The sequence below is a fragment of the Microcebus murinus genome, chromosome 10, assembly GCF_040939455.1.
Source record: "Microcebus murinus isolate Inina chromosome 10, M.murinus_Inina_mat1.0, whole genome shotgun sequence".
Classification (NCBI taxonomy): Eukaryota; Metazoa; Chordata; class Mammalia; order Primates; family Cheirogaleidae; genus Microcebus; species Microcebus murinus.
This window is the reverse complement of record NC_134113.1, coordinates 72115636-72133971: the sequence shown is the minus strand read 5'-3', so window position 1 is coordinate 72133971 and position 18336 is coordinate 72115636.

Sequence of the window (18336 nt, the reverse complement as noted above, 5' to 3'; positions counted from 1 at the left end):
GATCCTACTTCCCCAGTGGACTGATACCGCATTGTGCCCAAGCGTGAATATGTGAGGTGAGATTAGTCTTTCCTGGGTTCGTCTGTCTCTTTATTCTTCCAATGTGAACCCTACCAGATCATGCAAAATAGGCGAATTATCTTAACTGAAGGTGATGGGCTACTTTTTTTTTTTAACTTGAAGTGTGTCATAGGGAGGAAATGGTTAATTTGATATTTTTAGATTTGTCCCTGAGTTTTTGTTTCAGTGGTTTCCCAGTCCAACGTTTCACCCACCATTCTATGAAGGAAAAATCACATATAACTATAGGGGGAGATCCATTTTCTCAGATCTGTCTGGTTTTTTCCCTGTCTTGTCTATGAGCATTATCTCTAGTCTGTCATGATTTAGGAAGTCACACCTCCTGGAGCTCTGACCTAAGTGGGCCAGGACACTCAGTGCCTGCCATACTCAGGAGCCACAAAGGGAGTGGGAGCGGGTTCCATGGTCGTCACTGATATGGTTCCTTCTCCTTAGATATTTTCAGACACTTCATCCATGCAGAATATAAATATAGACTAAGAAATTGTAGAAATATCAGTTTGGAATCAGTGTGATTTATGATGAGATAGGTGGTTAAAACAAATTAGAAAGGCTAGCTTAAAAATAATTGCAAAGATCAAGGTATCAGATGATAAGGAAATGAATTAAGGATGTGAGAATCAGTCTGCGGAAGGAAGGGTGGGTGTAAAGAGTATGAAGAGAGTTGAATTAAAAGGATTTAGAGATAGATTACATAAATGAAGAAAAAGGAAAATAAGTCTCATATCTTTGCATTTTACATTATGTAGCTCAACTAGCTATTTCAGTGTCATCTTACCCCATATTTTTCAGAATTAATGGTTCTTAAAAGAATAAATTTTAAATTTAATTCTTAAGAAATAAACATTTTCAAAAGATGTCCAGTTTCTTTATTTTTTTCTTTAGCTGAAAAAGAAAGAATTTAATAATTAATGGGTGGATGATATATGTATCCTAGGAGTATTCTCCAGTCTAATTATAGCTCTCAGTGCTCTGGGTGGTTAACATACCATGCTGATGATCTGCTTCCTGTCATAGGTCACAAAAGTGAATAGCCAAGGTCAAAGCCAGAGCTTATGCTGAGTTCCTCCAGCCAACAGAGGAGCATCCTGAGACTTCAGTGACCCTAGCCAGAAGATTAGTCATCAGTGTCTTTGGGGCTTAAGGTAAGCAGAACAAAACAGAAATGGATACAGAGAGAGAAAATATTTGGAAGCCAAGTAATGAGAAGATATCTCCAAAGACAGAGGAGAACATTTATCAATGAAAGGTATAATTCCATGAAATCCAAAAAAGTCTTTATAGTCTTCAGAGAAGCAGAACCTTACAGATCTCTATGTACATGCAGATGTGAATATTAGAAAAAGAGATAAAGCAATCAAGGCAAAGACTGACTGGGTATAGAAAAAGGATAGACTTTTTCCTGTCTCCACGCTTGTGTACAGTTCTGTGGAAATGCCTTAATGTGATCGGCTTAGAAGGGACCTTTCAATGAGAAAGACACATGGATGTCCATGTGTCCCCTGGCTAGGAAATATTATGATAACATGGGTCAAATTTCCAAATTGTCTTAAGCAAATGCAAAACAGAACAGAGGATTCAATCTTGTGGTGATGGGAGACTTAGGCTGCACAGAGATAAGGCATGGGTTGGTACATCAAAAGCTGAGAATAGCAATACTGGGAGAGTAAGAGTCAGCCTTAGAGACAGGGCAGGGTCTGGTGTCCTTGGCATACACAGGATCTCAATATCCAGTTCTAATGCTCCAAAGTTCTTGGAGTGCCGTAGATGTGGGGATTGGGGCCTTGGAGTTTGTACCAAGTGAGTGCCTAAGGCTACTCCAGCTGTACGGCAGCCGTGGGCCATGCCAGCTTCGTTCTTCACAGGAAGCCAGCCTTGGGAAATGTGTGCCAGCTCCAGCTTAAGCAGTAATGTCATGTTGTGAAAGGGAAACATTAAAGCCCATTTTAAAACATTTAAAAAGTTATGCATAAAATATTATACCTAAATATCAAATCTTGGCTATTTTTTTTTTTTTTGCTTTTTTGAGTATTTTGGAAATTAGTAGTTGGTAAGCTTTTTATCACTCAACATCAAACTGAAATATAATTATGAAAACATATAGTTTTAGGTGGAACTTTTAGATACATATTTTGAAAAGTTGGTCAAATACCATGTTTCTGTGATACTAATGTGAATAAGCCTAGAATAGAGTTTATCCAAGCTATGTAAATAAGTGAAAATCTTGAGAACAAACTTTAAAATGTATCTTATTTATTCATTTAACTTATCATTATAAACTGTTTCTCAATCATATTTGAAATCACTTATGATACATTAAAATAAGTACTGAATAATGTTTTGGAGAGGGGAATTGAGCAGATACCAGAACTCATAAATGATACCCCAAGGTGTGGCACCTTGACATGCTGAGTATTTTAAAGTGAAGGAGATAGTGAGGGCCTCAGAAGCAAGGTCATTCTCACTTTCTCCTACTCTCTTTTTCCCAGCTCATCTTTCTCCCTTAAGCCATGTCATAGCAACCAGAATTCTCTCCCCTAAAGTGCATAATAGAAACTAGAACTCTTCTCCTTCAAGGCAAGCCATAAAAACCTAGCAAGGTTGTTCTCTGACCTATCTCCCCTGAAAGGGCATCATATAATAAAACCTGCATTCTGGAGGGGTCCTGTCCCATACCCAAGGGGAAGAAATGCAATGTAGAGAGGCCAGGAGAATCTGAACAAACAGGCCTTGTCCAGTTTCCCCCAGCATGTTACCATTAAATCATACCCAATTTGTCCAATCATGTTTCTCTACAACTATCCACTTCTATGTTAGACTTGGTATAAAAACACAGAATTTTCTCTGGGTCTTCAGGTCTTCATTTCAGAAGGCTCCTGTATCATGTAAAACTTTGATTAAATAAATTTGTTATGCTTTTCCTTTTGCTAACCTGTCTTTTGTTATAGGAGTGTTGGCAATGACCTTTGTGATAGGTGGAGAAAAGATATCATCTTTCTGCTCCCATTCAGAATTACTGTGGATTACAGGCTAAAAAGCCTGCTGCAATGGATCAAAAAATGGATGTAAGATTTCTGGAAACCAAGGGGCAGGGGCGGGGGGGGGGGGAGTAAAGCATTGTGGATTATAGAGATTTCTTATTGTGTAAAAGAAAAGATATCAATTCATTAAGAAACAAAAATGTTCCTAGTACTAAACTCCATGCAGAAGTTATTGTATGGCTATTGTAAAAATAATATGAATGCAATAATGGAAAATGTATCTCACATCAGTCTTATAAAATATTAAATGTGGTCTGCTTGTGTCTGTTCCAAATGTGGCTTTCCATCTTAGCCAAGAAGCTAATGTTGAATCTTTATACGGTGAAGGAATTTCTCTGAAAAGTTAAACTAATATGTTCTAGATCATTTTCCAAGAACTGTTATGATATAAATAAAATAAAGCTCAAAGCAGTGTTTTTCCAATTGAAAGTAGCAATCCGCAATTAGGTAATGAAATTAATTTAGTTAATCCAATGTCATTTAAAAATTGATTAGAATATAATAGAAAAATATCATGAGCTTTAAAAAATTATCTTTTTATATATATGCACATAAATAGTATGTACATATCTGTATGTGGAATCAGGAAGAGAAATATATATCTGTGATTCATTGCCATAAAAATTGAGTATTAGAGATTGAAAATACCAGCTAACAAATTTTTGTTAGACTTTTTTCTCCACTAGATGAAAATATTTAATTAGACTGATAACTTATGATTTGGTACAATAACTAAGAGATACTTGCTCACTTATTTATAAATGTAATAAACAAATAGGCTTGATGCTTTTAGTTTTTTGACACTTGTGGGGCTCATAAGCAGAAGCAAAGTGAAGTTTTCTTTCTATTTTTATTCCCTGAAATTTTGGGTGTCTTAGAGAGATTGTATAAAATTTGGGGAAAAAAATTCTGCTGTAGTTTGATTTTTAAATTTCAGATTGCTATGTAAATAAGATGGAAATGTAAACCTGATGAAATTTACAAATCAATGATGTAAAAACTCTGAAAACTGAACAATAGCTAATTTTAACCACAAGAAAATTAAAAGTGTAGGTTTAGTTAGATTAAATTTCCATTGTAAACACTGTCATAGTATCTTTTTTAAAAAATAATTTACAGAGGTTTATTCTGAGCCAAATTTGAGGACCATGGCCTAGAGCCACACCCAAGAATCCTTGAGCAAGTGGACTCGCCGTGGTTGGGTTACTGTTTGGTATACGTCTCAGGTGTCTTTTCTCATTGTTTTCTGCCTGAAAATTTCAGTTGTCATGTATGTTTGCCAACATTTTGTCATTAACAACACACTTTTTGTTTTAAAAGTCTTCCCATAACAGCAGCATTTTCTTTTAAGAGAAATAGGCATTAGCATATTATAATTCATAGACTTGTGATATGTTTCATTACACTAGAAGACAAATGCACTTATTTTATGGATGAGTGAGCCCATTAATTAAAATTGTCTTATGAATTCCCTAAACTTCTGTCTGCAGAAAACAAAGCATCTGTCTTACTCAAAAAAAAGAAAACTTGCTTTGAAATATGTACTGCTGCCTAGCTTATTCAGCAGTGCAAAATGGTTTTCTCTCACCTATCACCTCACTTTAAGCAATTCAAATTAAGAAAGGTCAATATTTAAATTCTGACCTAAACTTGTTCCTTCAATATCTAACAGTCTCTTTATCATAGTAATTAATTTTAAGTGTTGGGATGAGTTATTTACTAGCCGAAATTATGTAAATGAAATAAGTTACAACTGTGCAGAGAGAGTGCTTGGCAAAGCTATTAACCAAGTAGAAACAAAGAATTTGGAACTTTATAGAAATAAAATAACTGTGATTTAATATGTAAATCTTGTTATGGGAAATATATCAGATATTATTTAGAAACCAAAAGATTTAATTTCCCAACCCATAGACAAAGATCAAGTAAACCAGTTAAAGTAATTTTGCTAAGGTTTCACACCAAGAAGAGAAAAATTCCTACTGTGTAATGTTCTAAGATTGGAACAAGTTAAATGTCACAGAGTCTTACTGTTCAAAGGGACTTTAGAGTTGTTAAAAAACAGTGTCCCCTCACCTCTGGCTATACTTGGAATCATATGGAGAGAAAGAAAAAAATACTTAGGCCTTACCTACAGAAAGTCAATGTTACTGGTCTAAACTAGGACTGCGCATTGGTATTTTTGTATATAAAGCTCTCTAGGTAATGTTAATGAGCAGCCTGGATGGGGAGAGGTGGGGATTCTCAAACCTGAGTTAGCAGACTGCTGCTTGTGCCACACCAAGTTTCACTATAAAATGAGAAAAATAAGGATGAAGTGACTTTTTCAATAAAACAAATTTTATTCATATTGTGGGTGATAGTAGGTAACATTTATTTGCTGCTGTTTTGTTTGCATCTTTGTTATGCAAAATAAAAATATTTATCAATGCTATCTAAATCTTTACAATTATTTTTCCTTTTTTAAAAGAACCAACTCCAAATTCCTAAATACTTGATGTCTTAGTCTGTTTTCTGTTGCTATAAATAAATGCCACAGACTTTGAAATTTATAAAGAATAGAGGTTTATTTAGCTCACAATTCTGGAGGATGGGAAGTCCAAGAACATGACCAGCATCTGGTGAAGGCTTTCCTTTTCATTATGACAAAGTAGGAGGCACTACATGGTGAGACAGAGCAAGCATGTAGCTCAGTTCTCTCTTCTTATAAGGCTACTAGTCCTATCATGGGGCCACACCCTGTCGACCTTATCTAATCCCAATTACTTACCAAAGGCTCCACCTCCAAATATCATCAATATATGAATTTGAGGATTACATTTCTAACATAAGAAATTCGGGGGACACATTCAAACCATAGCACTTGGAATTGCCAACCTTACCAAAATCCTTAATTTCACTGATGGCCAAACTGATGCCCAGAGACATTAAGCACCCTACTAGGATCTAGGCCCACAGTCCAACCCAATTCCCTCAATTCCACCATCAGCCTTTCAGGTTGGCCTTTGATGGGGTCACTTCATTCTTTCTAAGGCTTAAAGCCAACAATATGTTTCACACATTTTTTTCTCAACCTAGAGCTGAGCACAGACACCAAATAGGTTATCAATAAAGAACTTATTCAGTTATTTCAGAAAAAGATCTCCTAAATTTTGACACAAAAGCAGGTTTGTCTGAATTTTGTTTCTACACTGAAATAATCAATCAGGTTAAGATAAAAAAGGAAAGGGCAATCAGAAGTTCTCTAATGAGACAATTGATGTCTACTAGTACATGGACTTTCCAGATGAAATTGAGGCTTTGCCTTGTCCTTAAAGCCTGTCTCTCCTTTCTCATCTCTTTCCTCCATATCCAAGCAACTCCACCACTGGCAGCTTCATATTTTCACTGAGTTTCACTCAGTTTGTTCTTTCTGTCTAAAATAAATTTTCACTTTCTTTATACTTCTTATCTCTCACCTTCTGTATAAATTTTATTTACCAGAGACTTATTTCTGGTGAATCCCATGACAGAAAGTATTTTTGACTTGTCAACATGAAGTGCCCCTCCAATATGCTTCTGTAGAATTTTCTATTTTAGCATTTGATACAATATATTATAACTCACTCACTTTCCAGTGGGACTACAAACATTTTGAGGTCAGCATTGACTATATCCTTAGTATCTAGCCAACATGTGTATTTTCTTGTATTTTCCATCTAACAAATGTTCTCTTATCAACTAATAAGAGCAGTGAGAAGGTCTTCATAACTTAGTCTTAACTATATACAGACATGAAGCTACTCAATTTGTATTTACCTTTCTTTGGATGCCATGTTCTTTCCACCCTGTGAGGTCTTGCTCTCTGGAACTATCCAATCTTTGCTTCACTCCAACTATCTAAATCAAGTTCTATCTACTTCCTCTGTGAAATTATCTCCAGTATAGGTGATCTATGTTAATCTCTCCCTTCTTTCAACTCCAGTAACACTGAAGTCTCTTTGATTCACTGGCTATGTGACATGTAATGCATGTTTTACCACTGCACTATTTGGTGAGTATGTTCGTTCTCATCACTCTGTTCAAAATTTCTTGGATCACATTTCCTAATGAGAATCTGATGAAAGCTCTGAATTTATCCCCGGGAAAAAAAATGCATGATGTAGGCAGACACACACAGAAGAGATTTATGAACTCCTAAAATTTTTCCATGGACCCTCTAGGGACCCAGGCTTTTATCCAGGCTGAACTGGGATAAAAGATTCTTGAGGAATATATTAATAGAACTCATTACTATCTGAATCCTTTTAAAGCATTACAAAGACACTTGACAGATATTTATAAAATTGATTAAATGAATTATCTCTGGACTAGAGGGGCTATGGATGGTTATTATATAAAGGGTAAATTCAAAGAGAACAGTATTTTCTATTGTGAGAAAATTGATGCTATCTTTCTAAAGTAACTCATTCACTTGCTCATTTATTCATTTCACAAAATTATTTTGAGTGTCTGCTATGTTCTCAGGGACTCTATTAGGTACTGGAGATGCTGGAAGAATAAAAAGAAGGTCTTAGTCCTTAAAAAGTTTCTGATGGAATAGACTGTAATTGAAAAGTAAGATGTAATTATAAGAAATACTACCAAAAAGAAACAAAACAAAACAAAACAGTGGAAAAGAAAACTGGGGGGGGGGCAAATTAGAGTAGAATCAACCTAGAATAACTAACCAATAGAATTAGAAAACAAATTTCAAAAGGCAGATATAAGGAAGCAGTCCTAGGGTGGTTTGTTTACCCTCTGATTTGTTTAGTTAATTTAGCAGATGTCCCAGAGGTATTTCTGGCTTGAATCTAATTATTCTGAGAATGTCATCATTTTCAGCAAACTAATTTTGATTCCTTATTCACTGAGCAACTAATGAAGCTTTGTTTTCCCATATTGTAAAAGTGAAAGTGTTAACAAACTGATTTCAGTAATAGTTAAGGTTCTTCTATTGTAAGTGACATAAATTGCCTCTAACTTAAAAACAAAACCAACCAACTAAACAAAAACATAGGGGTATTTACTGGAATATTCCAGTAAATATTTACCTTAAAGAAATCCAAGAGGAGCTTCAAGGCTAGCTCCCTATCTATTAAAGTTAACACAGGAGCTTGCAGATGTAAAATTCTGACAAGAGCTGGTAGGCAGAGCAGGTAAAAGCAGGGAGGTAGATGAGGAAGGAGAAAGTTAAGAGTGCAGAAGAAAAGACAGCTACAAGCTTTCTACTGATGGGCTGGGTGAATCTAGCCAGTCAATGAAGCCTGCCTAGAGTAAAACAGTGCTATGAGCTGCCTCAATCCATTAATGCATGGGACTGTTAGTAACTATATTTAAGAATGCATTGTTGAGGGGAAAATTTAGTCTTGTTATTCATTTATTAGCTATTAACCTTCAAAATTGATGGTATATATAGTGGCAAATATATTTCCACAGAATGAGGTAGAAATCAGAAAAACAACAAAAAACCCTACATTGAGCTATGATTTTATAATGCCATTATGATTAAAGAGTACAAAGAATAGTTTATTGAAGTTTCTCACACACACATACACACACACAGTCACTGGATTTTCTGAAGTTCCCTGAACAGCTGAATGCAGATTTCTTCTGAAATAAACATATTTTCTAGCCCCATTGATGTTATGTAGAGAAGCAGAAGACAGCCATGTCTTGCTTTCATTTTAATTCTTGCTAAGCCTGAAGCATTTTCCCTAAAGACAGAAAAATATGAAATTATATTTAGGCAAAGTGAGAAAAAAATCTTAGTCTATAACCTTTAACCTTTTCTAATATTGCTAATATCTAAATCTATAACCTTTTCTAATATTTTATCTCAAAATAAGATAGAAATCCTAAATACAAGGTATTATTTTTATTTTATGCTTTAGGGATATAAAGGCAAAAGTAAATTTACTTTGTGTGTAGTAAATTCACTTTGTAGTAGTAAATCTACATCTGCAGGGCATTTAAAATTTCCTTTTACAAAGTTCATAAATGCAATTAAAAAGCAGCTAAATGTAAAAGGTGCTAGCAAGCATTGCTGTCCATACCTTTCAAAACACGTTAATGGAGTGCTTAGTTTATTAATACTGATACATTTATGGAATCTACATCTAATAAACACTACAGTTGTTCACAATGTGCTATTGCAAGAATAATCATGAAGTTGAATAAAATAGAATAGCATTAAGAAACAGAGCTAGGCTTTTAATGGAAAGTAATATTAGATAAAGGTGTTATTTAAATGGATTATGCAAATCAAAGTATGAGAATATATACTAGCTATTTGAAAAGAAAAAAAGAATACACTGTATTAATATTATTTAAAATATTTCTTATGCCAAAATAAATTGAGATGGATCAAAATTAAATGACTTAAAAAGCCTGAGTATTACTTTTGTTAAACCTTTTTTCCTCCCCTTACTGGTTTGGGAAAGAAAATATGCCAGATGAGAACAAAACTATCTTTGATTCAGAATTTCTTTTAGATGCATTAAGAGAAATCTTTAAAATTTCTTGTGGTTTTAACCTAATACTTTAAATGGATGACTTTTCGTCATATCTGTCAAAGGGCAGAAAACTTTTCTTAGCCTACCATTTTAATAGTTTGCTGATGATGAAAGTGTAACAAAAGAGGTGGCGAATAAGTCTCAGGATAGAACTTTCTCTCTTCTATTTGAAATTACACCCATTGAGCAAATAAAGGAATTCTTTTTTTAATCTTCTCAAACTTCTGAACCTCTTCTGCTTTTTTTCTCTTCCTATTTGATGAGGAAACTAGAGGTATCAAAATGGAACTCCTTTAATATCCTGGCCTGACTGGCATCACCAGTGCCCACAGCTATCCTCTCTTCCTTCCATCCTGTTACAATAAAGCAATGTTTACCCAGATTTCCTTCCCCTCTCTTTTCTCAATAAGTTAAAAAAAGATATTATCCATTTTCCTCTTGTATCTGGATGTTCCCAATTAGCATTTTAAAATTCTCAAATCTCTCCTTTCTCTGAGACTAGTTCTTTCACCTTCCTACATTCTCCTCTCTCTAATCACCGCACTTACCCCTAACTTCCTCCTCAATCCATTCCAATCTCCCTACCACTGCCAATATTTTAATAGCTCATCCCTTGCTAAGGTCAGCTATGACATCAATGGCTCTAATTCAGTGAATAACATTTTAGTCTTTTTCTTAGCTGACCTTTCAGAAGCATTTAACGGTGTTGGCCATTCTTCTGAAGCCACTGTTTCCACCAGACACCCATGACGATACTCTTCATTTTATTCCAGCTTCTGTGGCAGTAATTTTCAGTTCCTTTGCTGATTTCCCTTCCCTTATCCAGTGTTTAAACGTTGAGATTCTTTAAATCTTGGATTAACCATGCTCTAAACTTCCTCCTAGGGGATCTTCTTAAAAGCAGGAAAACAATCCTGGCACCTGGGTACTGTTTTGACAATTACAGGTCGTCCGGAAGTGTTGTTAGCAGCCGACCTGACACTCAGAGCCAGGCCAAGTTATTCTCCTGTTGGACGTCAACTATCTCACAGAGCCCTAACATCAAAGTCACTCTGAGGTCACGATGAAGTGAGACAAAACAAGACTACTTCATTTTTGTTTTTTCTAAGCACAAACAAAACTAAGGTCTCTCTGTAACTCACAAAATACCAAACATCCCCCCCCCCCAGCTAATATAACTGGTCATTGCTTCTTTACTGATTACAACCTCATTCTCATTCTGGTCTGCTCTCCCTAAATATGAGATTTATTGAGACACACCATTGTAAAATTGTCCCCATTTGCTTATAATACCCAATATGGAATGGAACCCTGGTTTCATAGACCATCCCCCCCATCCCCAGAATAACCCAACCAAAGCCCCCTCTCATAATAAGTTCTTTCTAACATCCTCTTACTGAGATGCCCCGAGGTTTCCCTATGGTGTGTGTTCTCTCTTGCTGGAATAAGTAATAAACCCAATATGTCCAACTACAGGTATTTTGCTGTTGGTCATGTTCTCTTTCCTTATAGAACTTGTCCCAATTATAAACAATTATGTAAGTGTGTAAATAGATAATTTATGTCTTTCTCCCATCAAAATACAAGGTCCTGGGGAGCAGGGACCATGTTGCCTGTATTTACTGCTATATTTCCTGTGCTTAGAGCAGCACCTATTCATAGCAGGGTTCTAGTGTCCTGCTCCTTTGGTTATCTCTCTCCTTGCTTATTTACTTTTCTATGCAGGGCTATGATAAATGCCTTTACCTGCCAATGTTATAAAATGTGTTGGTTTGTTACTGTTATAATCATAATTATTGGGTCAGTGCATCAGCCTTCTATCTCCAATTAGATGTCAGGTTTGCAAGAGCAGGCGCTTGGTCTTAGGCTACTTTTGGATGTGAAGTATTTACCAGTACCAGACTCAAAGCTTACACAGAAAAGGTGTCAATTGGTTAGAGGTTCCTTGGAGCTCATATAATTATTTAAATTGATTTGCATCAATGACTTAATTAGTGTGCAGTTACTTAATTATTCTTGTAAGGAATCCAAGAGATGTTTCACACAAAGCTTAGTAACACAAGTTCAGTTTTGCCATCTGTAGTACACATCAGTGACATTTTGACAGGAAACTATTCCTAATATAAACTGGCGGACCCCTCTTGCTAAGCAAATAATTCTTCTTATTAAGAAATTACTGCTTATACTCTAAAGTTAACACTTTTGGTTAGATTTGATCTTTGCAACCTAGCTTTATGTGGTTCAAAAATATTATAAATACAATTTAAAATTGATATGCTGTTTTTTTTATATAATTCACATGTTGTTTGTTAAAAAAAAAACTTAAACTCTTTCTGCAAATGCATGATACTTATTTTTAGTTATCCCCAGAGGAGTAAGAAAAAAGGTAAAGAAATCCTGTACATTTCTTTAGGAAGTTATCCTTGCACATATTCATGTCACATTCATATATTCCCTTGACCTTCAGACCCCTGTATCTAACAGATAATGAGCATCTTCTCTTGGATGTCATGCATAAAGACACTCCACACACAACAGAACAACACTCAACTTATTGTTTCCCCAAATGTATTACTCTTTCTCTTTTCTTTATCATGTGTCTATGGTACTTATTTCTAGCTAAAACATTAGAGACATTTCTGCACTTCCTCCTCATTAATGCACATGAGTTCCTAACAATTCTTCCTTTTATTTTTTATTTCAGAATGTTATGGAAGCACAAACAGTTTGGTTACATGAATTCCTTTTGTACAGTTTGAGTCAAAGTTATAAGTGTGTCCATCACCCATATAGTGTACATAGTAACTGTTAGGTGTGAATTTACCCATCCCCTCTTCCACCCTACCACCCGCTTGATTTCCATTGAATTTTACTACCATATGTGCACATGAGTGTTAATCTGTAAGTTTCAATTTAGTAGTGAGTACATATCGTTTTCGTTCTTCCATTCTTGGTGATACATCACTTAAAAGGATAGTCTCCAGTTCCATCCAAGTTGTTACAAAAGGTATTCACCATTTTTTATGGCTGAGTAATACTCCATGGCATACATATACCACATTTTATTAATGCACTCATGTACTGATGGGCACGGGGGTGGTTTCCACATCTTTGCACTTGTGAATTGTGCTGCTATAAACAATTGAGTGCAAGTGTCTTTTTTATAAAATGTCTTTTTTGGGGGGGTGAATTCCCAGTAGGAGTGGGATTGCTGGATCAAATGGTAGGTCTACTATTAGTTCTTTGAGGTATCTCCATACTACTCTCTGTAAACACTGTACTAGTTTGCAGTCCCACCAACAGTGTATAAGTGTTCCTTTCTCTCCACATGCATGCCAGCAACTGTTGTTTTGGGACTTTTTTTTTTTTATACAAGCCATTCTCACTGGAGTTAGGTGATATTTTATTGTGATTTTGATTTGCATTTTCCTGATGATTAGAGATGTTAAGCATTTTTCATATGCTCATTGGCCATTAGTCTATATTCTTTTGAAAATCTTCTGTTGATGTCTTTTTTCCACTTTTTAATGGGGTCATTTGATGTTTTCATGCTGATTTGCTTGAATTGTTTAGTTGTAGCCAGAGCAATCAGGCAAGAGAAGGAAATCAAGGGTATTCAAATGGGGAAAGAAGGGGTCAAACTCTCTTTTTTGACAATATGATCTTATATTTAGAAAACCCTCAAGATTCTGCCAAGAGATTCCTGGCATTTATAAATAAATTCAGCAAAGTTTTGGGCTATGAAATCCATGTACACAAATCAGTATGATTCCTATTCACCAATAGTCAAGCTAAGAATCAAATCAAAGACTCAATACCTTTCACAATAGCAACAAAGAAAATAAAATACCTAGAAATATATTTAAGCAAGAAAAGGAAAGACCTCTACAGGGAGAAATAAGAAACACTGAGGAAGGAAATTGCAGAGGATGTAAACAAATGGAAAAACATACCATGCTCATGGCATTGTTAATCTGCATTGTTAAACTGTTCATACTACCCAAAGTAATTTACAGATTAAATGCAATCCTCATTAAAGCACCAATATCATTTTTTGTAGATCTAGAAAAAGTAGTTCTATACTTTGTATGGAACCAGAAAAGACCCTGAATAGCCAAAGCAACCTTAAGCAAAAAGAATAAATCAGGAGGCATCACTTTACCAGACTTCAAGCTATACTACAAGGCTATAGTAACCAGAACAGAGAACCAAGGTATAAAACCGTTATCATATTGCCATCTGACAAAACAGACAAAAACATACACTGGGGAAAAAAGAATCCTTATTCAATAAATGGTGCTGGGAAAATTGGATAGCCAGATGTAGAAGACTGAAACAAGATCCACACCTCTCACCACTCACAAAAATCAACTCACAATGGATAACAGACTTAAACCTAAGGCATGAACCTATATGAATTCGAGAAGAGGTTGGAAAAATTCTTACAGATATCACCTTAGGCAAAGAATTCATGAAGAAGACCCCAAAGGCAATCACAACAACAACAAAAATAAATAAATGGGACCTGATTAAAAGTTTCTGCACAGCCCAGGAAACAATTAATAGAGCAAACAGGCAACCTACAGCATAAGAGGAAATATTTACATGCTATACATCTGATAAAGGACTAATAACCAGAATCTATTCTTCCTTTTAAATATCTCTAGAACCAACCCTCTTGTCTCTAACCTTCTTGTCATTGTCCACTATTTTCTGCCCGGAGGATTGCAAGTATCTCCTAATATATGCCTGCCTTTAATTTTATACTACCACTGGAAGGATCTTTCTCTTGACAGATTATCCTCCTACTTCATTAGACAAATTTCAGCTCCCTCTCCCCTGCCCAGAGTCTTGCTACGTCACACATTCCCATCTTTACATTTGCATCCTTTGGCCTGGCATGCTCTTCCTTTTTATTTTATTTTATTTTTTCCTGTTCTTTTTTTGTTTTTTCAACCAGAATATTATTATTCATATTTTAGCACTCCTAAAATTAATGACCTAAGGTAATTACATCTCACTTTGTGCGCAATTTGCAGCTCATTCTTTCACTATAGTGCAATGATTTTTATTTACATGTTAATTCCTTATGAGAATAAAAGCTGCTTAGAACTTGGGTATAGGAATGCATCTTTATACCCGAGCCCCAGGCACAGTGCCTAAAAAAAGCAAGCAGTCAAATAATGTGTTAAATAAATGTTTGAATGAATTCTGACCTCTAAATTTGTAAGAGCAATCCAGGCTATCCAATTCTAATTTGGGCATATGATATTTTATTTCTTTAAAGTATTAGATCATACAGGTTAACCAATGACTCTGAAGCAGGTAAAGGGATCCCCTCTTTCCTCCTTCTCTCCTTTTCACCCTCTCCCTCTTCTCTACCTTCTTCCTTTCTCTCTTTTTTCTTCCTTCCCTCTGCATATTTTAAACACCTACTATGTTCTAGGTACTGGAGATACTGCCTAATATTTTTCTATATAGAACAACATTTATTATTTTAATTCTAAAACTACAGATCTGACACAAGCAGGGAATTTGGATGTACATATAGGCTTTGAGCAGCAGTTTTCTTGAGGTGCTAGGCAGGATTGCAGCAAAGCTGAATTTCACAGAGAAAAGAAGAGGTCACAGAAAATAGTAGGTTTACAGAAAGTATTGTCTTAACTTGTTGGATCTGAAGTTGGGTGTCTGTCATTAATTTTGGAAATTTCTCCATCATTGGTTACTTAAATATTTCTTCTATCCTGTTCTTATTTCAGGGATTCAAATTATGCATTTGTTAGAATGATTAATATTGTTCCATAGCTTTTGCATATTCTGCTCTTATATTTTTCTTTTTCACTTTTTTTATGTGTGTGTTTGTGTGAGTGTGTGTGTGTGTGTGTTTCATGTTGGTAATTGCTATTGTTTCATCTTCAATTTTACTGGAATCTTTCTTTGGGTGTGTTGAATCTACTGATGTGCTTATCAAAGATATTATTAATCTTTGTTGGTATGCTTTTTATTTTTAGCATTTGCAGATTCTTTCTTATACCTTTCATTTTTCTGCTGAAACTACTCATCTGATCATGCATGTTTTCTATCTTGTCTACTAGAACCTTTAATGGATTAATTATAGTTATTTCAAATTCCTAGTATAATAGTACCGAAATCCGTTTCATATCTGAGTCTGCTTGTGATAATCATTTTGTCTCTTTACAGTGCATTTTTGCCTTTTTGTAGGCCTTTTTATCCTTCTGAAAAGTGTGATTCTTGTACAGGATGGTGTATGGTGTATACAAGGCAAATATATATTTCTTATTGTGGTAAAGTATATATAACATAAAATTTTCCATTTAAGGCAATTTAAGTGTACAGTTCAGAGACATTAAACATATTCAAATTGTTGTGCAAACATTACCAACATCCGTCTCCAGAAACTTTTCATCATCCAAAATAGAAACTCTGTAACTATTAAGCAATAACCCCCTTCACCCTCAGCCCCCAGGCCCTGGTAACCTCTACTCTACTTTCTGTGTCTATAAATTTACTTATTCTAGGTACCTCCTATAAGTGGGATCATACAATGTTTGTCCTTTTGTATCTGGCTTATTTCACTTAATATAATGTTTTAAAGGTTCATTTATACTGTAGCATGTTATCAGAGGTTTTTTTTTTATTTTTAAGGCAGAATAATATTTTATTGTATGTGTGTACCACATTTTGTTAATCCATTCATTTATCAATGGAAATGTAGATTATCATTATAAAGCATGCATTTTTATGCTTGGTGATGAGCCTATTCCTTCTTCTAGAACTTTAATGTGGCATGTGTTTCAGTCAAGTCAGCAGTGGTACTGGTTTGAGATTTGTTGTTGCTGTTTACCCCTTAGTTCACCACAGGCTTCAAATTCTGCTAGTAGTGCTTCGCTTTTAGGGTTGGGAATGGTTTGTCAGAGGTCATGTTCTCAATACCCACTTTCCACTCTGATTTGGGTCTGCCCTTTGCATCTTACCCCAGAAAAACTCTGTATCTTTCTCTTCTCCCAGGTATATTGCACTGTTATTTTCACACTAAGAGTATCACAGCAGGGAGCAAGGGAAATGAAATTCTCTGATATTCTGATTAAGCCTTAACTTTAGACATACTTTCTATTTGCCCTTGGGTTATTGGAGTGTGACCTTCACAAGTGTCCCTTGTCCAACTGCAGCCCTGGGTCCAGAGCACAGTCCTGCCCCTACATTAGGGGTAGTGCTTGCTTTTGTTTGTTTCTGTTCCTTTCTCCCAGTGGCAATGGCTTTCTACTAGGGTCACAAGATGATAGCTTTTGTTCCTCTTCTCTGTGCAGAGGACTTTTTTTTTCTGCAGGAGAGAAAAGGGAGATGTCTAGTGGCTTCTGCTGATGGCGCTTGTTACCCTCTTCCAGCCAGCATCAGACAGAAAATCTTTCTCAAGATCCTCTTGAGAAGGGACTGGTAGGAATTTACAGAAGGTAGCCTGCAATTATATTAATATTTTCATTGAGTCAAACCAAAGTAATCAGCTAAGAGTAAGGAAAGTGGTAAAGTTGTTGAAAGTTTGAGGGAAAAGGAGTGAGTATGCAGGAGTTTTCTAGGAAAATGGGAGATAAATAGATGTGGGAAATATAATTCAGTTACTGAGAAGCATTTTAAGCTTACTTGAGACTTGTGGTCATAAATTTACATTGACACATGTCAGTACATGTAAGCATTTTTTTTCTACATCTATCTTTGTATCTAACCTTCTGTTAAACCTAACTACTGATTTTTTTTTTAATTGCAATGATGATAGTTTTTATTTTAGTTAGTTCTTTGTCAAATCTACTTGGTTTTTTTTTTCCATTTCATATTTTTCTTTCTTAATTCTGTCTTTGAAGAAAGGGGTTAAAACAGCTGGCCTGTGATTGATTTCTTCCATTTACTTGATAGAATGCTCCCAAGAAAAGAAAAGAAGGCAGATGACCCCATCTAATCTTGTCAAATAGACCTCTGGTTAAGTAGAATGAGGATATTGGCTAGGAGGAAGGAACCTTATCTATTGAATGCTCTTGGTGCTCTTGGCAGGAGGTCCTTGGCTAAAGGATTACTTAGAGCAAATAAACCTTGACTCTATGAGGCATGGCTCTCTGGAGAATGTCAGTAAGGAATAAAACTGCCTGCTGTATAAAAAGGGGAATGTTTCATTATCTAAATACACTTCAAACTGTGAGGAAACCTTCTAAACTTCACTTGGTGATACTTTCTATTATTTTAGGATACAGAATAAATGTCCAAAGCAGGATGGAAAGACTTAGAGAGTCACACAGGGTGTCCCAGATGTTTCTCTGCATTATATGCTTCTCCAGATTGCTTGGGCATCCCTAAAAACATTTGATACTTGATAAGATTTCTGATTCGAATGTCTGATTTCATAATCCAATCCTGAGTCTCAGCTCATCTATAAGTTCTTTTATTTTAGAAATTGTTTCAGGCCAGGCATGGTGGCTCACACCTGTAATCCTACCACTCTAGGAGGCTGAGGCAGGTGGATCGTTAGAGCTCAGGAGTTCAAGACCAGCTTGAGCAAGAGCAAGACCCCATCACTACTAAAAATTAGAAAGAAATTAGCTGGACAACTAAAAATATATATGTAAAAATTTAGCTGGGTATGGTGGTGCATGCCTGTAGTCCCAGCTATTCAG